Source organism: Choloepus didactylus, chromosome 8, assembly GCF_015220235.1.
Source record: "Choloepus didactylus isolate mChoDid1 chromosome 8, mChoDid1.pri, whole genome shotgun sequence".
Lineage (NCBI taxonomy): Eukaryota > Metazoa > Chordata > Mammalia > Pilosa > Megalonychidae > Choloepus > Choloepus didactylus.
In genome coordinates this window covers 37201020-37227023 of record NC_051314.1, presented here as the reverse complement: position 1 = coordinate 37227023, position 26004 = coordinate 37201020, and the positions used below count along the sequence as shown (strand labels likewise).

The window sequence follows — 26004 nt, the reverse complement described above, 5'->3', positions numbered from 1 at the left end:
TTAGGTCACCTTGAGGACATTTATCTTGACATAGATCTTGAGGGCAGAGCCCAGCTTGATATTCATGACACTCAAAAGATGTTCTTCTTTAAGTAATAAGAGGGTCTGTCCATCAATATCCTGGGAACAAAACTCCTCTGCAATCTCTTGGCAGCCTTATTGAGAAGCCATGAACTCATACACCTCTTCTACACTCCAACAGTTAGGGTTACCAGACAGGAGCACAGGGTTGATGCCATGTAATTCTGGAGTAGGTGGGGCTGAATTGGGGTTGCCCAGGTCACATTCTCCATGCCCAGCTCTCACTGATGAAGGCTTGGGAGATGTTGGGGAGAGTGCTTCACCAAAACCCCGACTAGAGTCTTCCTGACCCTGGTGACACTTGCCCTGGATCTTGGCATGGGCAATGTCAGAGTAGCTGCAGCAGAGACCACACTGGCAGCCAATCATAGTGGGCTTCTTGAAACTCTTTCATTTTCTTCCTCTTCAGCCAGTACTGGTGGTTGCAGCTCATGTTGTACCTCGTAGCCCAAATCATGGAGCAGAACCCCTTTGGAGCCACAAAACTGCGCTGCACGGGCATACTTCTGACAGTACTTGTAATTCAAGGGTATTCACCCTCTAATCTAGCCCAGTAGATGTGCTGCCCCCTCCTAAAAAGCTACCTGAGTGATTCTTATTCAGCCCTTATTCTTACTCAGTTTATAGTTACTTCTCAGACTCTTTCAGTAACTGAAAACAACCCAGCAGGAAAGATTCTGCTCCTTCCTGGATAACAAAGCCTTCAACAATGTGAGAATCCGGGGCTTCATAATGGCCTGTGGGGGGTTTGACTCACCCATCTGTCTGGACACCATGGCTAGCAAAGGACATGGGGCAGGAGTCAAGGCTACTGGTTCATTGCTCAGAGTATTAGCATTCCCACTGGCCACTGGTTCAGCTTTACTCCAAGACTGCTCTTCTCCTCCATGGCCTTTCGGCTCTCTGCTACTGGAGATGCCTTAGCAGGAATCATGATGAGACGAACCCAATGGGGAGACTTCTTCTCTCTCCTCCTCAGACACAGCCTTGCATTTGCCTAGCAGGTGCACAGACTGCAAGTAAACTGCAGCAGGGACCTGGGCTACAACAGGTAAGGTGATAGTGATCCCAACCTTTACTACATGTGTTATTCCCTGCACAGGGCAAGAGTCATCCCAGGGGCCAATGTGGAAGGGCATTCCTGCAGTGCACCAGTGTCTAGGATGAAGGTGTTGAGGAAGCCAAATGGGCCTGACCAGCTGGCTTCACTGTACCTGGCATTCCCCGGAAAGCAGGTACAGCAGCTGCCAGCTGTGCCAATCCCAAAGCCTGTGCCTGGGCTGTCCCTGGCTGTTGGGTGCCCACAACTTGCACAGGGATATAGGGTGGTGGTTGCTGGGTAGCTGACATCTTAGCAGCCCCTAACTGTGAAGGTTTGATAGGTGCTACAGGTAGTTTGGACTGGATGGGGATGGGTGGCTTTAGAGTTGGGTCAAGTGAGTAGGTGGGACCTGTGGTGGCTGAGGAGCAGTGAGGGTTGTGGCTTGCAGTTGCTGCTGGGCCAACTGGAGATGAGTCGCTATGGGGAGTAGCTGGGATTGGCAGTGCTGGAATTGCTGGTGGTGGCGCATAGCAATCTGCTGCTGGATCACCACCTGTTTCTGCTGAAGGTGGATCTATTTCTAATGCTGAATCAGTGAATGGGTCTGTATCTTTGTGTAGGTGGCTAAGCTAATAAGGGTATGGCTGGGAGCAGGTGTAGCTATCCATGTCAAGTTCATGTCCATGCTCTGACCACTCCCTCTACTTTGGCCTTCTTGGACACTGCACTTTCTGCCTCTAACTGGCTGCTCTGGCTCACAGTAACTGTTTGGGCTGCAGGCAAGGGCTGCACCATTTCTGTGCCCTTCCTAGGATAACTCCCACCACTACCCATTCCCGAGGAAGGCAACTGACCCAAAGCCCTAGGTACCTGGCCCCCTCCTCCTGAACCCATGGATCCCGGGATGCTATTTCCACTGCCTCCGCTGGCTTAACTAAGCCTGAGGGACTGGTCTGCAGCTGCAGAGGAAGGCTGAGCCACAGGTAGGGCCTGACTAGAGGCCTGGGAAAGGCTAGAGGCAGGGGAGGCTCCAGGAGAACTGGCCTTCTGAGTTGAGCCTGGCATTTGGGGTCCTTGGGCTGAGAACTGTTGGTTCCTCACTGATCTGCATCTGCATGAACTCCGGTAGACTTGGGAGATGGTAACTCCTGTTGGACTGCAGCTACTGCCCCATTAGGCATCAGGATGAATTGGGAGGCTAGAGGCACATTCCAGCCCAGGGTCTGGTTTACCTGCAATAGGTTTCCCAACTATAGCCGTAGACCCATCCAGCTGTAGCCATAGACCAATCTGGTTGATGGGTGGGGAGATGGTGTTCCCCAGTAATGCAGATTGAGTCAAGGTGGTGGCACTGGGAAAGCACACACTCTGGGACTGGCTGATGAGCTGGGAGGCCAACATGGTGGCCAGACTGCTTGAAGCCTGAGTGGTGGTAGTCTGCTGCTGGGTGGTGCTGATGTTTTGAGAGTTTGCCTACCAACTGGCAGCAATTGTGGCCTGCTGAATAGCAGCCAGACTATGCAGCTTGGCATTGCTAAGCTGTTGCTAGAGCATGAACTGGCAAAAATACTGGTCTGCCTCTGCCGTGCTTGCAGGGCCTATACTGCTTGCCATTCATACAGTAACAGTCAAGCTATCTTGGGCAGAGAGCTGCCCCCCACCCATACCCCCCACCAAGCTGGGACTCCCATTTGTGGAGGTGGAGTTCTGCTCACTCTCAGTCTCTATGATATTTGTCCAGGGTCCCTGAGGCTGGTACTCTGACTCAACACCTCTGCTCCTTCCCCTGTACCCAAGTCCTCCTGAGGGATGTACACCTTATGCACCTGGGGTCCCCAGTTGCCAGGCTGGGCAGTGGGTCTCACTGGGCCTCTGCACCAGGCTCCCCTCACCTCCCATTCCTGGAGGAGCAGGTGCACCAAGGGTGGGGTGGGAGGTGCGGGCGTGGCTGTGGCTCCCCGCCCCTCCCACTGCTCTGGGTGTGGGCCAGGCTTCCAAGCAACAAATTTTAAAGAACCCGCAGATCAAAAAAGAAATCACAATGGATATTATAAAATATTTTTAACTAAAGCAAATAAATTTGTGTCACATCAAAACTAGTGAGATGCAGTCAAAGTCATGCTTAGGGGGAAATTTACAGCCTTACATGTGTATATATATATACTAGAAAAGAAAAAAATCCAAAAATTCATTAACTAAGTAGCTATCTCAAGAAGTTTGAAAAAGAATAGCTTCTTAATCCAAAATACAGGAAAAGTAAAGAAATAATAATATTAACAGCAGGAATTAAATTAATAGGATAGAAAACATCATATATTTGAGAAACGTATCAAAGCCAAAAAGTTGGAAAACATCAATAAAGTTAATAAACCCGTAGGCATTACTTTTTTAAAAGACAGAGAAGATACAGATATCATTATCAGAAATGAAAAATGTGAGAATACTATACATAAGATTTAAAGGCACTAAAAAAGGTAATAAGAGAAATACAAATATGATAATTTAGATTAAGTTGATAAATAGTTTGAAAAATACAATCTACTATAACTAACAGAGTTGTAAAAAATCAAAATAGACTTAATAGACATAATAAGCCTTCACCCATAAATATAAACAGTCCCACAAAGAAAAAAAACCTCCAGAAAAGATGAATTATCCAGTGAATTCTTCCAATCATATAAGAATGATACAACACCAAATATATAGATAGTCTTCCAGATACAATAAAAAGAACAATTCTCAATTTGTTTTAGGTGTTCATCAATTACCTTGATTCTAAAACCTGACAAGAACATCATAAGAAAAGAATATAGTAGGCCAATTTCTTTCATGAAACAAAGACTCATAATTCCTTAAAAGTATAAATAAATTAGCAAATCAAATCTAGCAATATACCAAAAGGATAATATATCACCATCAAGATGAGTAAAATACAGAACTACAAGATTGGCTTAATAGTTAAAAATCAACAGAATGAAAGGAGAAAAACCATATGATCTTCACAACAGATGAAGAAAAAGTATTCGATGAAATTCAACACCAATTTATGAAAAAACTCTTATCAAAGTAGGAACAGATGGACATTTTTTAAATCTGATAAAGCAAATTGACGAAATAACCTATAGCAAACATCATACTAAATCACAAAATATTGAAATATTTCCCACTAATATTGGAAATGAGATAAGGATACTTGCTTAGCACCACTTCTTTCAACAATGGGTGAGAGCCTCAGCCAGTGAAAAGATAATAAAAGAAACAAAAACTATAAAACAATGGAAAAGAGGGAAAAAACAAACATTATTCTTCAAAGTCATGATTATGTTTGCAGAAAATTCAAGAGAAAAATATTAAGAAATAAATGATTTTAGTAAGTCCATGGATATGTAATGTAAAAATAGATAATTGTATTTCTATATGCTAGCATCATGAGATTAGAAAACGTAATTTAAGAAATTATACAATGGACAACAGCATCAAAAAATTAAATAACCAGGAGTAAATATAACAAAATATGTGCAAGACCTCATCAAAGAAAACTACAAAACATTACTGAGAAGTCAAAGACAATTTAAATAAGCAGAGAAATACACCTGGTTTAGAAGATGCAATACTGTAGGTATTCATTCAACCCAAGTCTACCTAAAGAATCAGTGTAATCCCAATAAAAATCCCAACACTTTCCTGGGTAAAAATTAACAAGCCGATTTTAAAATGCATGTGACAATGTGAAGGCAAGGATAGTCTGATACTAAAGAACAAAGCTGGAAAAAATCAGATATGAAGTCTTGTAATAAAGTTGTAGTAAACAAGATAGTGGATATTCATGCAGAGACAGACAGACCAATGAACAAAATAAAGAATCTAGAAACAGACCCATATGGATATGATCACTTAATTTATGGCAAGGTGCCCCTTCAGAAGCACAGAGGAAAAAGGATGTTCTGTTTAATAAATGATGCTGGGTCAGTGGGATATCTATAGAAGTAAATGAAACTTCATCCCTGACTCTCACCATACACCAAAGTCAATTCACCTAATGTGAAAGGTAAAACAATAAAGCTTCTTGAAGATAACATAGGAGAATCCCTTAACTAGGGGTGGGCAAAGATTTTTTATACAGAATCCAAAAAGCACGAACCATAAATTTTTTTAAAAATTGATAAATAGGACTTCATTAAAATTAAGACAGTGTGTCTACCAAAAGACACCACTGTTAGAGTGAAAATGCAAACAGTGGAAGAAGATATTTGCAATGTATATATCAACAAAGTACTTAATCCAGATTATATAGTACACTTCTACAAATTAGTATGAAAAAGGCAGACAATCCATTAAAAATGGTCAAAAGACTTGAACAAGCACTGCCCAAATGAGGATATTCAAATATAATTACACATATGAAAAGGTGCTAAGCATCATTAATCATCAGAGAAATGTAAATGAAAATAAAAATAACTTACCACTACCATGTCAAAACAGTTTAAAATTTATGAAACCTGACAATTCCAAGTGTTAGCAAGAAGATGAAGAAACTGGAATTCTCTTGTACTCTAGTGGGAGTTTTAATTGGTACAACCACTTTGGACAACTGTTTGGAAATACCTACAAAAGCTGAACGTTTCTAGTCCCTGTGATCCAACAATCTCACTCCCAAGCAAATACCCAACAGAAATACATATATGTTCACCAAAAGCCATGCATAGGAATGTTCACAGCAGTATAATTTATAATAGTCCCAAATTGAAAACAACCCAAATGTTCATCAAGAGTAGACTCAATAAATAAATTGCAGTATTTACATAAATGAAAAGGAACAAATTGCTGCAATGCACAAAATACATATGAAAAAAAATCTAGACACAAAAGAGGATATATTGCATAATAAAGTTCAAATTTAGGTATAACTAACCTATGGTGCTGCAAGTCACAATAGTGGTTTCCTTCGTAGGGGGTAAGGAGTGGAGGCTTCTGGGGTGCTGGTAATATTCCATTTCTTGATCTGAGTGATTGGTTACACAGGTGTTTTCACATGGCAAGAATTCATCGAGCTGTACACACAGACAATTTATGCATTCTTCAATATGTACGTCATATATCAATTTCAGAAAAAGCTTAGTAAATGGTACCACATGGTCTGGTGAATAATTCTCCTCCTCATGTGGCATTTATGGTTCTTTAGAGAAAAGGATCTGGCAAAAACATTCTTATTTCTCAGTATTCTCCAACCATAGTCACTAATTTCTTTCCTTAGTGCTTTTACTAATGGCAGCCTTTTGTCCTGGAATATATTTCTCCATCTATTTCTTTCTGTCAAAAATCCTATCATCTCTTTAAGACTGAACAATTCCATTTTCTCTATGAAGCATTCCTTCATCATACTCCATAAAGTTCTCAATATATCCTCCAAATTCCCAATATACCGGTGTACAGAACTTTTTTTTTTTAATTTGTTTTCTATTTATGGCATTCTGCCCTCTTATTTTCATTATACTTATTTATGTATTTTCACTGCTTAAAGGGGGAAGATAATATCTTAATCATTTTTTTGAACACTGTACTGTTCCATATGTAGTCTTTGGATCTAACACAAACCATTTATACTTTTACAATTTCCAAATTTACACCTGTAGCACAACCCTTTGTCCCAAACACCAGACCAGTGTATTATTCTGCCAACTCCATGTCACCACTGGGACTTCTAACAGGCATCTTAAATGTCACATGGCCAACACCCAGCTCCTGATCACCGCCGCCATCTCCCCCAAACCAAACCTGTATCTTCTATTGTCTCGGTAAATGGCAACCATATTAGTTGCCCAGGCCAAAACTCATGGAGTCATCCAGATCTCATCTCTTTCTCTCAACACACTGAATCTGATCCATCAGCAAATCCTGTCAATGGTACCCTGGAAATATAACTCTAGGCTGGTCTCTTCTGGACCTCTCTACCACCAGCACTTTGGTTCAATTTCCCAGCAACCCTTGCATGGAAAATAGCAAAAGCCTCCTGTCTTTAACACTTGCTCTGCAGACTGTTCTCATGCTGGCCAGAAAAATCCTTTTAAATATCTAAGTCATATCATATCACTCTTCCAGTCACAATTCCTGAAATGACTTCTCACCTCTCACAGGGAAAAAGCCCCTCTCTACCAAGCTCATCCCCTACTCCTTTCCTCCCAGCACATGCTGCAGCCCCACTGGCTTCCTTGCTGCTGCTCCACTGTCCCAGGCATGCTCTCCATGCTGGGACTGGCCATCCCCTCTGCCTGGACCACACATCCTCCTAAGAGCCAGGCCATGCTCCCTCACCTCTTTCAAGTCTACTTGAAAATTACCTTCCCAGTGAGGTCTTCCTTGACCATCCTAACTTAAGTTGCAATCCCATTCTCTCCCCCATGTCCCTTTTCCCTTTACCTTGACTTATTTTTCTCCACAACACTTACCACTGTCTATATTCTACATACTTTCTATAAGTTACTTATTTAATTTTTTATTGTCTGTCCCCTCAACTAAAACGTAAGTGGCACAAAGACAGATATTTCTATTGTGTTCATCAGTGTATCCTAGAGTCCAGAACAGTGCCTGACACAGAGAAGGCATTCAATAAACACCTGTTGGATTAGTGAATAAACAATAGGTGCTTGATATATCATCCATGAATTAATGAATAAATGAATGAATAAAATAGTTCACAGAATTTGGCTTTTCAGAGACATTATGTGCCACCTCACCCTTATTTTACCACATTGGATAGAAATCTTTACAGTGCATTTCATGCTAATCTGATGTCTGAAGTAGAAGCTACTAGATGCTGCTTAGTTCTCTTGTTATGACTCTGGATCCTTGGTATAAACCTAAGTCATTATACAGTGAAGACTTTAGGGCCTATCAGAGCTTGTGATGCTGCTTATTTCCATTGGGAAAGTCATGGACACATTCAGTGGCCATCTCCCAGTCCTTGCCTCCCCCAACTTTTCCCCTCATTCTTGTTTACATGCAGGTGTTTGTTATGTTTCCAGTTGTGTTTGTTTGAGTGCAGGTGTTTGGTATGTTTCTATTTCACAAGAGATGACAAGCAGCCAGGGAAGTCGTTTAATCTTACCCAACCCCCAGCTGCTTGCCAGGGCACAAAGGTTGCTCATTAGCAGAGTACCCTCCCCCTAGAGTATACAGTGCAGGTGTCCCTCATCTCTTGCATGAAGTGAGGCATGTGAAGCTGCCAAGCAGTTGGCCCCCCAAGGGGACCAACCACAATTGGTCCCTCATCTCTGGTGTGAAGCAGAGCATACAGAGCTGCCATTCATCAACCATGACCTGAGCAGTTGGGCTCCCTGGGGGACCAGCCACAGTGCAATATTTTTTGGACCCTGTGCTGTGTAAGTAACAAAGCAGTTATTTCCTGTGAGTCTCTGTTGTGCTGGAGCCTATGTTCCTACTCGCACCACACTATACTCGCACTATATAGCACTATATAGCACACACTACTCGCACTATATAGCAACTCGCACCACAGCTTCACCAGTAAGTTTTGTGTATGCTGATACTATTTTTCTCTACCCATCCTCACTGATTTCTAAGTACCTGTTTTGATCAAGCCCTTTTCTAATTTGTATGTTCAAAGTCAGAACTTAATTCTGACATTTTTTTTAGCATGTTAGAAAATGAGTCTGTCAGCTCTGGGTGACAACTAAAAGATTCCTTTACGAGTTTTAATACTTCATTACTTAAGCACTATATCATCCATTTTGGCTTCTTGAAAGTCAGTCTGCTTACTGCCAAGTTTTACTCTCCAGGCAGTTAAAGTGACAGATAAGTAGCTTTTGGACATTTGGAAAAATTAGTTATTACTGAAATGTTTGGCATATAGATATATGAAAATATACTTCAGGGAGTTAATGCCTCTTGGAGAAATACTCACTAACATTGGAGAATTGATGATGAACTAAAGATTCAGAGAGCTAGTAAGTTTCAAAGCCAGGCTTCAAGCCAGCTGACAGAATAGGTGAGGCAGAGCAAAATTCTCCTCCATGAGAAAAAAAAAAACAAAACAGCTAGAGAACAGTTCCAGGGTACAAGCGGCCAGAGAAGGACCTCTACAATACATACTGGGGACTTGGATGAAAAATCAGAGAAATTACATCTGAAAGGATAGGGGAACTGCTGCTGGGGCTAGCAGAGGTGAGATGGCTGCCCAGCAGAAGAGAGAGTAGCTCTCCACTCCCGCACACCCATCTGAGCAACTACCTGAGGAGATAATCCTCCCCAGCCCCGCAGCCAGGGGCTCCCATGAGGGAACTTGGTTGACTGCACTTACTCTTCCTTGATGGAAGCCTGAAGTTTGCAGGGGCAAGAGGCAGAGATAGGCAAGGGTACCACAAGGAAGCACCAGGAGCCCCTTCCCCACTCCAGAGGCTCGTGGATGCAGGCAGGCAGGGAGTGGGTCATGTTTGAGATGGAGAGAGAGATCTGCAGCCCCACAGCCCAAGAGTGATCCACTCAGAGGCCCAGGAATCACCAGATCCACTGTATCCTTAAGTGGACTCCTTGCTGAACTGCACAGGGCCCACCCCACACCCCCAGGTGGCAGTCCCCAGTGCACATGGAGAACTGGTGCACTGATTGGATTTACATCTGGTTGGGACCTGGCCCAGTGTGCAGGTGCAGTTGGGAAAAAGCTGGCTTGAAGGTAAGAGGTGGCTCAAGAGTGCCATCTTCCAGGAAGACAGGGAAGATGCACTCCAGCAAGCTGTGTTTCTGAAAAATTTTAAATAAATGTCCAGATAGTCTTGCATTTCCAAAAATAACCTTATCAACACAAACATATGCCCCAAAGTCAACAGAAAATCATAAAGCATATAAAGACCCAAGAAGATATGGACAAGCCAAGCAACCAAATTAAAAAGCCAGAGGAGGCACAGAACTTGTAGCAATTAATCAAAGAAGTACAAACAGATTTCCAAAACAACTTTATTGGGTTGGCTAAAGACAAAAAGGACATCAAGAAGACTCTAGAAGGCATAAAGAAGAATTTGAAAGAGTAAATAAAAAAATAGCAGATCTTATGGAAATAAAAGATACTGTAGATCAAATTAAAAATAGAGTACAGACACACAACAGCATATTTGAAGAGGCAGAAGAAAGAATAACTGAACTAGAGGACAAAACAATTGAATGTGAATGCACAAAAGAAGAAACGGTGGAAAAAATTGAAAATTTGAAATGATATCAGGGAAATTATGGACAACATGAAGCACACAAACAAAAGAATCATTGATGTCCCAGAAGGAGAAGAGAAAAGGGCTAGGAAGTGTATTTGAGGACATAGTTGGGGAAAATTTCCCAACCCTTATTTATTTGCATAAATATGCAAATAAAGAAGCCCAACAAACTCCAAATACAATAAATCCAAATAAACCCACTTGAAGACATATACTAGTCAGATTGTCAAATGCTGAAGAGAAGGAGAGAGTCCTGAAAGCAGCAAGAGAGAAGTAATTCACCACATACAAGGGAAACATACAAGCAGCAGGACAGAAGTGATTCACCATGTACAAGGATTCACCACATAAGACTAAGCACTGACTACTCAGAGGACACCATGGAGGCGAGAAGGCAGTGGTATGACATTTAAAATTCTGAAAGAGAAAAATTTTCAGCCAAGAATCCTTTATCCAGCAAAATTCTCCTTCAAAATTGAGGGAGAGTTTAAAATTTTCACAGACAAATACTGAAAGAATTTAACAAGAGATCTGCCTTGCAAGAAATACTTAAGGGAGTTCTACCAGCTGAGAAAAAAAAGAAAGGAGAGAGAGGTCTGGAGAAGGGAACAGAATTGAAGAGTATTATTCAGGGTAACTTAAAGAAAAAGAAGAGGTTGGGGGATAGAGCTCACAAATAAAAACCAAAGGATAAGATGGTTGGTTCAAAAGCTGCTTTCTCATTAATAAGTTTGTATGTGAATGGATTAAATTCCCCAATTAAAAGATAGAGACTGACAGAATGGATTAAAAAGTATGATCCATCGATATGCTATTTAAAAGAGAATCATCTTAGACCCAATGACACAAAGAGACTGAAAGTGAAAGAATGAAAAACAATATTCCATGCAAGCTGCAACCAAAAGAAAGCAGAGGTAGCTACACGAACATCAGACAGAATAGACTTTAAATGCAAAGATGTCATATGAGACAAAGAAGGGCACTATATATTAATGAAAGGGACAACTCATCAAGAAGAAGTAATAATCATAAATGTTCATGCACCCAATCAAGGAGCTCCAAAATACAAGAGACAAACATTGGCAAAACTGAAGGGAGAAATAGATGTTTCTACAATAATAGTGGGAGACTTCAGTATACCACTTGCTTCTATAGATAAAAGAACTAGACAGAGGGTCAATAAGGAAATTGAGAACCTAAACAATGTGATAAAGGAATTAGACTTAACAGACATATACAGATCATAATATTCCAAATTACCAGGATATACATTCTTCTCTAACACTCATGGAATGTTCTCCAGGATAGATCACATGCTGGGGCACAAAACAAGTCTCAATAAATTTAAAAAGACTGGAAGTATTCAAAGCACATTCTCTGACCATAATGGAATGCAACTAGAAATCAATAACCTCCAAAGAACCAGAACATTCGCAAATATATGGAAGCTAAAAAATGCACTCCTAAAATCAGTGGGTCAAAGAAGAAATTGAAAGAGAAATAGGTAAATATTTAGAGACAAATGAAAATGAGAACACAACAAATCAAAACTTATGGGATGCAGCGAAAGTGGTACTGAAAGGAAAATTAATAGCTCTAAATGCATACATTAAAAAGGAAGAAAGAGCTAAAACCAAAGCCCTAACTGAACAACTGAAGAAGCTAAAGAATGGTCAGCAAACTAACCCTAAAGCAAGTAGAAGAAAAGAAATAACAAAGATTAAAGCAGAAATAAATGATCTGAAGAACAAACAATAGAGAGAATAAATAAAACCAAAAGTTGGTTCTTTGAGATCAACAAGATTGACAAACCCTTAGCTAGACTGACAAAGTGAAAAAGAGAGAAGACTCAAATAAACAAAATCAGAAATGAGAGGGGCGATATTACTGTAGATCCAAAACAAATTTTAAAAATCATATGAGGATACTATGAACAACTGTATGCCAACAAACTAGACAACTTAGAGGAAATAGATAATTTCCTGGAAACATATGAACAACCTAGACTGACCCAAGAAGAAACAGAAGACCTCAACAAACCAATCACAAGCAAAGAGATCTTATCAGTCATCCAAAATCTTCCTACAAATAAAAGCCCATGGCCAGACGGCCTCACAGGTGAATTTTGCCAAACTTTCCCAAAAGAACTGACACTATTCCTGCTCAAGCTCATTCAAAAAATTGAGGGAAAAGGAACACTAACTCATTTTATGAAGCTACAATCACTCTAATACCAAAAACAGATAAAGATACTACAAGAAAGAAAAAGTACAGGCCAATCTCCCTAATGAATATAGATGCAAAAATTCCCAACAAAATACTTGCAAATCAAATTCAAAGGTATATTAAAAGAATCATACACCATGACCAAGTGGATTTCATTCCAGGCATGTAAGGGTGGTTCAACATAAGAAAATCAATACAATACAACACATTAACAAATCAAAAGGGAAAAATCAAATGATCATCTCATAGACAATGGAAAAGCATTCAACAAAATTCAGCATCCTTTTTTTATAAAAACACTTCAAAAGGTAGGAATTGAAGGAATCTTCCTCAAAATATGATAAAGAGCATATATGAAAAACCCACAGCCAGCATAGCACTCAATGGTGAGCAACTGAAAGCCTTCTTGCTAAGATTGGGAATGAGACAAGGATGCCCACTGTCACCACTATTATTCAACATTGTGCTAGAAGCTCTAGCCAGAACAATTTGGCAAGACAAAGAAATAAAAAGTATCCAAATTGGAAAGGAAGAAGTGAAAATGTCATTTTTTGCAGCTGATATGATCTCATAGTTGGAAAACCCTGAGAAATCAACGAAAAAGCTGCTTGAGCTAATAAATTCAGCAGTGGTGGGATACAAGATTAATGCACAAAAGTCAGTAATGTTCCTATACACTAGTAGTGACCTAACTGAAGAGGCAATCAAGAAAAAAACTCCACTCATGATAGCAACTAAAAAAATCAAGTACCTAGGAATAAACTTAACCAAGGATGTAAAAGACCTCTACACGGAAAATTACAAAACTTTACTAAAAGAAATCAAGGAGGACCTAAATAGGTGGAAAGATATTCTGTGTTCATGGATAGGAAGGCTAAACATCATTAAGATGTCAATTCTACCCAAACTGATCTACAGATGCAACACAATTCCAATCAAAATTCTAACAACCTACTTTGCAGACTTGGAAAGGCTAGTTATCAAATTTATTTGGAAGGGGAAATGGCTTCAAATTGCCAAAAACATTCTAAAAAAGGAGGACTTACACTTCTAACTTTAAAGCCTACTATAAAGCCACAGTTGGCAAAGCAGCATGGTACTGGCACAAAGATAGACATATTGATCAATGGAATCAAATCAAGAGTTTAGAAATAGACTCCCAGATCTATGGTCAACTGATTTTTGATAAGGCCCCCAAATTCACTGAACTGTGACAGTCTCTTCAACAAATGGGGCTGAGAAAACTGGATATCCATATCCAAAAGAATGAAAGAGGACCCCTACCTCATACCCTATAGAAAAATTAACTCAAAATGTATCAAATAGCTCAATATAAGAGTCAGTACCATAAAACTCCTAGAACATAATATAGGGAAACATCTTTAATACATAGTAATAGGAGGTAGCTTCTTAGACCATACACCCAAAAAACAAGAAACAAAAGAAAAAATAGATAAAGGGAACTCCTCAAAATCAAAAGCTTCTGTGCCTAAAAGGACTATGTCAAAAAGGTGAAGTGGCAGGCAACTTAATGGGAGAAAGTATTTGGAAACCATATGTCTGATAAGAGACTGATATCCTACAACTCAACAGCAATAGTACAAACAGCCCAATTCTAAAATGGGCAAAAGATATGAAAAGACATTTTTCCAAAAAGGAAATACTAATGGATAAAAAATACACACAAAAAATGTTCATATTCACTAGCTATTAGGGAAATGCAGATCAAAACCAGGAGACACGATTTCACACCAATAAAAATGGTTGCCATTAAACAAACAGGAAACTACAAATGCTGGAGAGCATTTGGAAAAATTGGAACTCTTATTCAGTGCTGATGGGAATGTATAATAGTACAACTACTGTGGAAGTCAGTTTGGCGTTTCCTCAGAAAACTAGATATCGAGTTACCCTACAATCTGACATTTCACTTCTGAGTATATACCCAGAAGATCTGAAAGCAGTGGCATGACATGAAAAGACATTTGCACACCAATGTTCATAGTGGCATTGTTCACAATTGCCAAGAGATGGAAACAATCAAAGTGTCTTTCAACAGGCGAGGATAAACAAAATGTGGTATATACATATGATGGAATACTATGCAGCAGTAAGAAAGAACGAGGTCCTGAAACATATGATAACATGGATGAATCTTCACATAATGTTGAGTGAAATAAGTCAGACACAAAAGGAGAGATAGTGTATGTTATCACTAATATGACCTCCATGAACAATGGAAAATCAGTGTTTTATAATGTAGAATATAGGAAACCTAGAGATAGATAGAAGCTAGTGAAGGGGGAATGATAATCTAATATGTACAGACATGTTAATGAGGGTGAACTTAAAGGTATGAGAGTGGACAGGGGTGATGATAGTTTGTTAATGGGATTAGAAGTTTCAGTGCTGCATTGAAGGTGAACATGATTGAAAGGAGTTGTTTAAAGGCATGCATCCCACAGAATAGCACTATAAATATAAATAAATGCTTGCATGATCTACCTTGAAGGTATGACCCTGGTACAAAGAATTAACAACAGAGTGGTACATGGGAAAAACTACCTATTGCATATTATATACTATATTTAATAGGAATACTTTACCAGTACCACACAAATACTAAGGATAAATAATTAGGGGCTGATAAGAGCTTTGGGGTGTTTTGGGTTACAATAATTGTTTAGAATTTAGAATGATGATGATTGTACAACTAAGTGAAGATAATGTGAAACATTGATTGCTTATCTTGAGCAGAATATGTGCTGTGTGAAATTAGGAACCCCCTACTTAATAAGTCAAGCCCTAATCTTGAGGCTTGCTCTTATGAAACTTACGGCTGTGAAGTGGAAGCTAAGCTCACCTATAATTATGCCTAAGAGTCACCTCTAGAGAACCTCTTTTGTTGCTCAGATGTAGCCTTTCTCTTTCAAAGCCCAACTCAGCAAATAAATTTATTACCTTCCCGCCTACATGGGACATGACTCCCAGGAGACTGATGTCCAGTGAGTCTCCATGGTGACATGGGACACAATGCCCCGGAATGAGCCTGGCCCTGGTATCAAGGGATTGAGAATTGCCTTTTTGGCCAAAAGGGGGAAAAGAAATGTAACAAAATAAGGTTTCAGTGGCTAAGAAATTTCAAATAGAGTCAAGAGGCTATTCTGGAGGTTACTTTTATGCAAGCTCCAGCTAGATATTCCAAATGGCCATAGTATGCCAAGCTTTAATCAACAGTATTCCCCAAAATACTAAAGAATACCTAAGACCCTATCTGAGACTCTATAAAAGTTTCACTCACTAAGCTTATTTTTCAGAAACTTAAATCCTTCAGAGTGTTCCTATGCCAGATAAGTCCCCAAACACAGCAACAACAGCCACTTCAAGAACATCAACTAGATGTGTCCCCCTTCCCCACAATGTCAACACCCCTTTTCAATATGAACAAGTTAGGATGGTCCCTGCCCATACAGCCCTGAAGATTAAGATAGCGATCAAATGAGAGAGGAAAGGGTAGCAACAGACAAGGTAGAATTTAGCAAAAGATTACAAATACTGAATCTTTATATAATTTTTTTTTTCTTTTTAGTTTCTATGATACTAGACTAGCTAGAAGGAAATAACTGACATGGTGGAACTGTAACCCATAACATTTGCTCTATAGCTATTTGTTAAATTTCACTTTGAAAGCTATCACCTTCCTGTGTATATGTTATATTTCACAATAAGGAAACAACAAATTCTGGAACTGTAACCTATAACATTCTTGAAATTTTGCTAACTACTTGTTAAATTTTAATTTGAAAGTTATTACTTTTCTGTATATATGTTATATTTCACAATAACAATGTAAAAGAAAAAATATATTTCTTGATATGTTTATGTTCAAAAGTGTGCATTGTAATATATTTCACACATATGAAGCACGAGTCTTCTTCAGCATAAAAAGAAATGTAAAAAGCTGGATTTTGTTGTTGCTAAATTACTTTTTAAAATCATGTGCAAAAATCTTCCAAAAATTCTTCAGCTACAACTCATTCACTATTAGTCTTTTTTAGAGGTTCAAACTTAATAGAAAAATTTACTGATTTATTTTCAAAGGCCAAAGTTATTTCGATTGCTTTTTAGAATATAATGATTTTAGGTCATTCAAGTAGTATTAATTCCATCTCTTTGTGCCACTAATTTAATAACCTTTTCAGCCCGTGGTTGTAGAAAGTAGTTTAGAATCTGCTGAAGATTTGTTACCAGAGACCCTTTATATCAGAGGTATAACCTGATTAGGTTGATTTTATCACCTTAGCCATTTTGCAGTGAAACAGCCATTGTATGATTACTCAGAGCAATAATATACTCCTGACCTACTTCTACAAAATTTATACTTTGGTCAAATTGCTTAAAGTCACAGATCTTTTTGTTTTACTCTATCATCAACAGAAAAGCAAAACTTTGCTTCAGAGAAAGAAAAAAGTTCACCTAGGGGCTAATGCTAATTTCTGTTTCTGGTGCTCTGAGCCACCCTTTCCCATGTTGAGCTAACAATTATTAAATTATTTTCTCTGTCCTATTTCCTCAAACATAATAAGTCCTTCCCTTCTTAAAAATAAAAAAAAATTAAAAAAATAAAAACCGCAAGAGCCGCTGACTTTGGATCATGTTGTAGCTTTGCCATTTACTAAGCATGTGGCTTTGGGAAGGTTAGTTTCCAATCCAAGAGCCTCAATTTTTCTGTAATGGTGAGGACTATGCCAATATCATAGAGTTGTTTGGAGAATTAAACAAGACATAAGTTGGCAATTTTCTTACATATTACATTGCCAAGAAGAAATTTTAAATATGGAAAAAATGAACTGCATTATTACATATTATATAAGTGGGATCCCATGTTCAGTTTGCTATAAAAATACAAAATTCTGAATTACATTCCATTTTTAACGTAACCATGACCATGGGATTCTAGAATTTTCCAAATGGTCTATAATTTTATTCTTTGCTTTGATAATTGAACCACAGTTGACGGCTTAAGATCAATAAATGTCCAATTCAGAAAAAATTGTCCCAGATTTTGGCATCCTGATGATTTCCATCTTTTTCTAAATTGAATTAGGTTTATGAGACCAATTACTTATCATTAAAATCAGCACTCTTATGCTTTCAGTTTTCCATTCCACACATTTAAAATATGTGAAAAAGTACAATAAAATTCACTACTGTCATAAAGATTAAAATGAAAGATGCCGCCAGAATTGAAGTGTCAGCTGAGAGGCAGCTCTACCAAACTGAAAACATAACACTTGTCATCCCAGGTACACTAGTCCAACTTCAGCCTGCCAAAAGACAATTAGTGGGATCAAATTTAAAATAGTTGAAGTATGGTTGTATGCTAGTGATCCACTCTCCATTACCTCAGTTCTTTGTTCTCATTAAGCAGCAACCATTAAAATTATAGCTACTATTATTGTTGGTGTAATTCTTATTATAAATATTGGTGTTATTACCTAAATGTACTCTAATTGTATCATATGCCTAAGTAGAGTGCTAGGACCTGTAGCCCTCCAACAAACACTGATTTAGCACTGATTTTATGCTAGGCACAGAAAGAAGTGGTGGTGACATGAAGATAAGTAAGATGGAGCCTTTTGAAAAGGTCACACTTGAACAGGCAAGGCACACAAATAAAGGGCAAGTCAACCCCAGAGCAGCATGGCAAATGAGACAACCAAGAAGTATCTAGAATGCCTGATGATCATCCAGCTAGCCATCTCTTGTGGGGAGGGGTCACAGAGTAGAATTAGGAGAAGCATCAAGAAGTATCTTAAAACATGAACATCAGAGCAGAAGCTATTTCATGCTCCTCTTTCAACACAGTGCTAGACAAATAATATGTGCTTCAGTGATTACTTGTTCTGTGACCAATATCGCCCATTTTTTATTCTTCTTCCTGTCAATGGTTATCAATATCCTCTCAATAATTCTACTAATATTCATGCCCTTACATGTACAAAGGCTTTCACACACATTGTTTCTTTTAAGTCTCAAGTCGTTGAGTATGAGAGACACTGCTATGTCTTGGGTGAGAAAACTGAAACTCAAAATGCTACATAGCCTGCTGGAGTATGTGTAGCTGGTAAGTGGAAAACAAATTACTACCTAGCTTTTCTGACCTTCTCTCAGACGGTTCTCAGATTTTTTTCCTCCGGCGTACTTTCTACTACATGACCATACATTGCATTATTTTGAAGCCACCCTCCACAGAACATAGTGCTGTGACAGGGATCACAACAATCAAAACTATGCTCAAATTATCAAAACTACCCAAACAATTCAGGTTAGTTCATAGAATCAGACAAGATGATGATATGATAAGGGGAAGCTTGAAAACCATTTGGCTCAACTCTCCATATTTTACTGTTAAGAAAGCCAAGGCCTACAAACAAAGAAGCAAACATGCCCAAGGTCACGTAGGAAGCTCGTTGGAGAGCTACGACTATAACTTAGTCTTCATCCTTGGTACTGCTGATAATTAGGTAACTATCAACAGGAGCAATATGTGTGGCAGTTTAGAGGAAAGAATCCACAGTTAAACATACCTATTTTGGAATGTGTGCTCCATGATACACACAGGCTTTCACTTATACTTTCTGAACCTCAGTTTCTTTTCTGTAAAATAGGAATAGTACTACTACCAACTATTGGATCATCGTGGGAGTTAAACGAGATAATACAGGTGAAGTATTCTGAAAAGTATTTAACATGCTAAGTCCTTAATGAGGAGCAGATGACATGTTCATCTTCACTTTATTACACGCTATGTAGACAGTCTTAGTATCACAGTGCAAGAAGTGTTTGTTTGGCAGACCCAGTGCAATTCTGAGTAATACAGTTTCACAGGGTGCAAAGATCTGCTTTCCATGGCTGCCTTTCGGGTTACTATTCCAAGTTCAAAAACGTAAAAGATAGAAAATTGCTGAGCCAAGAGAAATGTCAGATGTTCAAAACAGAGTAGCCTTCGGCCTAGCAAATGTCACTTCTCAATGGATATTGGTCATTAAAACTTTCTAATTTAATACCCACAGCCTATTAAATCTCAATATTCTTAACAGATAATTTACCTTGTATTTCTCTGTATAATTCCATTCTGCCTTTACCATTTGTAACACTCAGTGCTAGATTTTGCTAGTAAATTATAACCACACAATTATAACCTTTTTTTTTCTTTCTGGTGAAAGGGTATACATTTCTGACACTGCCAGAGGAAACAAAGCAATTTTATTTTTAAACTGCCATTGTTTTTAATTCCTTTGTCCACAAAACCATAATGAGGCACATACAGAGTATCCAATTTTAGATGTGGTGTGTTACCAGGGTATTTTCTTTCGGGAGAAAAAAAAAAGTAGGGGAAATTACTATACAAATAATCATGTTCTGTTGACTATGCTGGTAACCACTGGCAATACACTTTGTCACACCCGAGACTGTTATAGAAACCAACATTTCTGAGGTGGCCTTAAAGAAACTGCACATTCCTCATGATCTTCCCAAATGGAAAAATCTGGTTTGAATAAATTGGAAATGCAAGAAGAACTCGGTCAGGGATCACAGACTTTATGGTTGAGGTAGAGTTTTGACTTTTTGTTAATGAAACAATTTGGTACAAGAGGTCAAAAAAATTTGGTACAAGAGGTCAAAAAAATTTGGCACAAGAGGTCAAAAAAATATTCTGAGAATTTTATAGAAAGAAAAAGTCTCTGGCTAAGGAGGAGCCTAGTCTCTTTATATAAATGTGGTGAATTTGGCAAACCCCAACATAAACTCAATTGTCAAGTCATTCTGCACTCATGGTCTTAAGTACAGCTGGTTCTATAACTTCCTGTTTTGTTTTTATTTGCATGAATCACTGAACTGTCTTTTAATTTGCTGAAAGAAGGATTTTTGAAATTACATATGCATATATATTTTAATTACATATAGCTAATAGGTGAAAAGATTACAGACCATGTTTTCTTGCTTCAGGTAAAAAATATATATATATATTTTTAAAGGTTATGTGAAGGAAACAGAAATATATTCAATTCCTTCTTCCTGTTTTGTTTGTTGAACTAGTGCAGTGGGCCTCTCCCTCAGCCTCTAGAACACATGCACACTCCCACGTATACAAGAGTTTTTCAAGTACACAGGATATCTCCATAGATCTTATACCAATTCTGAAAGAGAGGAAGAAATGTGTGAGATAGAAACATTTATGAAGCATGGGCTCGGCCAGGATCAGGCCCACGTGTTATTCATCTTCTCAGCTAACCTTTGAAGGAGGTATCGGCAACCCCCTGAGGACAATAAAATGGAGCCTCAGGAGATTAAATTACTCACTCCAGCTCACCTAGCTGGAGAGTTCAGTTCACCGAAGCAGAGTCTGTCTGGCTGTTTCACTACGTCATTGGATTAGGACCCAATGACTTAGACATTTCCCTGCCACTATCCCAGCTCTGGGAAAGACCATGCTTAAAGTTTGGTTTTTTGTTTGCAATGAGACAGAAATTTAAGAAATTTAAGAGGAGAAAGAGAGGAGAGTGGAGAGGAGGGCAGAGGATGGGAAGGGAGGGAAGGAGAGAACAATCTGGAAGCAGAATCCCTGACCTCATGCTGCAGGTTTTGGAAGGCTGCCAACCTGTTCAAGGAGCCATGGAGAAAAATAAGTGCTATCCCTTTAATAAAGAAATTTATTTCAGAAAAGAAAATGGTGCCATGAACAGCTTTCTCTTCCCTGAGGGTTGGAGTGATTTCCCACCCCAGCTCAATGACCATCATATAACTGATCATATTTTCATTTTTGTTTTGGCCTCCAGCAAGCTTGGAGTCACATTTATCGCTCGATTTTTATTAACGGCATAGGACTCTCTAGACTAAATATTTTCTCAAGCTTTCTAATTGGCCTTGCCTTTGTATTTATATATTCTCCGGTACCAATTTTAAACTTTTATATTATCTTTTAACTATATATACTTGTAGACAAAGCCAATACTTATGTAACAAATAGTCCAGTTCTCATACAATGAATAGATGAAGTAAATAATTATTTCATGCACTTGTATCACTCTCTTTAGTACCTGGCACAGTTGTTAGTGCATACTAATTTTTATTAACTATTCAATATGTATACTTTGCATTAGGGGTCTTATTAATTGTATTGAAGTTATTTTTCCCTTCATTTAGTCAGCAAATATTTTTCAGGCGTCTGCTAAATGCCAGGCACTAGGCTATGTATTGGGGTCCCAACAGAAGGAACATACATGGCCTCTGCTTTCAGGAAGACAATCCAATTGCCACACAGAAAATTACGCAGTCACTGTCTGTGAACAGTCCAAGGAGAAATAAAGGATGGTAGAAGAGCCCATAACAGACAGACCCGAGCTAATGCATGTGACTTCCCTGGTATATGACATTTGAACTGAAATCTATCTGTAGGTGTTAGCTGGGAGAAAGGGTGAGTAGAGCAGAATCAGAGTGGGGGGAGCATTTTAAGCAAAGAAAACAACATACGCAAGGCCCTCGAGTGGAGAGAAACACGGTGTTCCCTAAAACCTGAGAGAAAGCCAGTGTATCTGGCACTTGAAGAGCAAGGGACGGAATTTGGCCTTGAGGTAAAAAAACAAGCCACATTAAAGATTTTGATCTTTGTCTTAAGAACAATGATAAGGATAGTAAATAATTTGCGCTGAGTGATCCAGACAATAAATAAAGTTATACATAACAAATATTAATAAAGAAAAACTGAAACTATTTGTAACCAATAATCAATGCAAAGGGGAAATCTAAAATAATCATTGCATCAGTGCTTTCACATATTGTGAGATTTTTCCATCAAATATATTGTTAGATTTCCCATATACCTTATTGTGAGATTTCCCATTGAAATTTCACAACAGTCCTGTTAAAAAGTTATTACTGAATTTACTGTCACATCACCCAGCTACAGATGAGAAAACAGAAACTCAGAGGAGTTAAGTAACAGTTCACTTGAGATTACTGTCAGAAAGTGGCAGAAGTAGACTAGAATTCAGGACTACTGAATACAAATCTTGTGTTCTCTCCATGAAACATTCCACATCTGCTGCTTAGCAAATTCTTTAAATTAGCTTTCGAACCTGGCTACCAGCAAACAAATCAGCAGATGTAAACATTTTCTGTAACACTAGCCTTGAGCTCCCTTCTTGAGGCACATAATTGGCAGTGGAAGAGAATATGTGAGACATTTTTTTAAATTATTCTAATAAATGGAGAGTCATTATTCAGATTATTCATGCAAATACATGATCTACCTTGAATTTTTTTTATTAAATTCAGTTTTATTGAAATACATTCACACACCATACAATCATCCATGATATACAATCCACTGTCCATAGTATGATAACATAGTTATGCGTTCATCACCACAATCTATCTCTGAACATTTTCCTTACATCAGAAAGAACCAGAACAAGAATAAAAAATAAAAGTGAAAAAAGAACACCCAAATCATCCCCCCATCCCACCCCATTTGTCCTTTAGTTTTTATCCCCATTCCTCCACTCATCCATACACTAGATAAAGGGGGTGTGATCCACAAGGTCTTCACAATCACACTGTCACCCCTTGTAATCTACATTATTATATAATTGTCTTCAGGAGTCCAGACTGCTGGGTTGGAGTTTGGTAGCTTCATCTACCTTGAATTTTTAAAGTGGAAAGAAAACAAATCATCTTTCACCATTGGAAGGTAATTTTAAATTTGTAATATGCTTAAGATTTTTTAAAATCTATGAACCTTGGCCCTACATGCTTTGATTTTAAAATGTCACTCTCAGGTGAAATTGAATGTTTTTATTTCTATCCCTAATAAGTGGAAAAGGAAAACTTGAAGGGGATTTAGAGAAATTGTTTTCTCTTCTCACATACATAAATGTTGTTCTTAGGTGTTGAGTTGTTCTTGCCACACACAAAAAAAAAGCAGCTTTAAGCAACCTCAAGAAATGGAAATGGGGTTTTATTGAAATGGTACTCTTGGCAATAAAGGAGAAGGAAATCTTGTGAGATAAAAAAAAGAGCTGTAGAATGGAGGAAAACATCCTCTGAAAGTCATTTGACTCCAGGGGCTGAGCAATGCTGTTAGCTCCCCAGCAGAAAGGATTCTTGACTTGCCCCCAAGTGTTCTACCATTAGCAGGACCTAGCTACCCTCCAGTGAGTCTTCTTCTCTCCATCTGCAGAGTACCAGCAGTTGTTGAGCATCTCCTGGGTGCCAGGGAGTAAGGGGGTGAATATAATGAACATGGTCTCTGTCCTCTCAGTCACTGTAGTTCATTGAAGCTGTCTCCTCAAATGACTATCCACTTTGTCCTCTATTCTGTCCTCTTCCTCTGTCCTGTTCCCTACCTCTGCTTGCTTAGCGAATTCTTTAAATTAGCTTTCAAACTTGGCTACCAGTGAACAAATCAGCAGATGGAAACTGCTACTACTTTTGGCTGATCACTGCTTTGGTTCATGCACAACCCATCTAGTCCTCTACACATTTACAGCCTCAGTTTACCTGATTTCTCATCATGTGACATTGGTTTCTGCCCTCCCTTCTGTATTTCTCTGTATATATTCCTCAGCTTGAATTCAGGGGCGGAAACCTGTTTGACCTAGTTAATAACCACTGTCCCAGTTTTGGCCCAGCTGCTTCCACCAAGCCACTCTACTGAACGGCTGGCCTGACTGTGGATTAGCCTCCCCGGGCTGAGGCACTCACCCAGTAACCCGTAGCTGAGGGAGACAGCACGAAGAGTCATGTGGCAGAAAATGTGAGAGCGAGCTCCCTGATCTGACTGATGGCTGAGTCAGGTCCCAGCACTGCCATTTACCAGCTGTGGGACCTTGGGCCAATTATCTCTCCTCTATTAAAGGGGGTTAATTGTAACATCTATCTCATAGGGTTGTTGTGGGGATTAAATGAAAACATACATGAACAGAGTTTAAAACCATATCTAGTACACAGTGAGGGCTCAGTAAGTATTAGCTGTCATTATCATGCATTTCTATGGCTGATCCTTGCAGGTGGCTCTGAGCAGGCATCTGCCCTTCTCTGGGAACCATGAGCCCACAGAACCCCTAACAACCTGTCAGTCACATGTGCACAATTTCTTCAACCTCTGCTCTGCCTGTGAGAGCTCCTAATGAAGTCTGTTTAATGGAAAAGATGCTGAGAGTTTTTTTGGATTTTTCCCCTCCAAATTATTTTCTTCTGACCAGTTTGTCTGCAAAATAACATGCACAAATGTGGGTAACGTTTGGAATAAGCTGTCGCTTCTTCATTTGAACAATTTGTAATGTTAATGGTAGAGTTTGAGGCAGGTTTTTATGGTTGTTTAGGACATTTGGGTTTTGTTTTGTTTTTTAAATAAGCACTCTAATCATTATGAGAACTGTTAAGATAGACAGGAATTAGTGTAGCCAGCGAAATTAACTTATTTAAACCTGGTTCAGTCAGGACAAGTGAGTCATGTAAGACCTAACTAAATATTTTCATTGGGATCAACAGTTGCAATTATTATGTAACGCTATAAAAACAAATTTAGTCCAAGGCAGGGTAATCCCAGACACCATCTGAACTGATAGATACAAAATGGCTTCTTCATAAGATAGCCTAATTTTGAGATGACCTGAAGTCACTACAACCCCATTGTCCAACACTAGGGAACACTATTCATATTATATTCTGGAACACCACGCCAAAGACTTGTCTGAAGTCTAGTCCTTCCAGAAAATCTCACCGTGGAAGGGAGAGATCAGGGACATAGGGACTGAGGGTTTTTCCAAATGCACAGACTAATGTGGAGAGTCAAAGCGTAGCTACCTGACGTGAATATAAACTTACGGTAATTCTCATTTTCAAACTCTCCAACTGCACAGAACATGAGCTCTTTACCATGTGTGACTGCTCCTGTCTCCTCCTCCTGCTTCATCTTATGCCAACACCCTCAGGCCCTGTCCTAATTCAATGCATTCATCTCCTGTGCCTCCTTTCTGTGCCCAGCACATGCCAAGCTCTTTCCCAGCTCAGTGAACTTTCCTCTCTGTTGTGTAGCGGCTCCGTCTCAGACTTGATATCACAACATAATTGACCTCCTCAAGGAGACTCTCTCTCATCACCTAACACACTCCTACACCCCAAACCATTATTTCTATCTTAGCACCCTATTAGTTTCCTACATAGCACTTATCAAGATTTGTAATTATCTTGTTGTTTATGAACTCACTTGATTTCTGAGATCTCTGCCCCTATGCCAAAACCCACCTGACAGCAGGATCCATCTCTTTTTTACTATAATGGCTCCAACATTTAGCACAATGCTTGGCACAGAGAAGATACTTAATAAATATTTGCTGAAAGAATTAGTGACAAGAGAAATATGTA

At 39.0% G+C, this 26004-nt stretch overlaps 1 pseudogene; it reads right to left on the bottom strand.

Moving 5' to 3' along the window:
- LOC119542599 lies at positions 1-25552 on the bottom strand (annotated as a pseudogene).
- Positions 25553-26004: the final 452 nt, after the last annotated feature.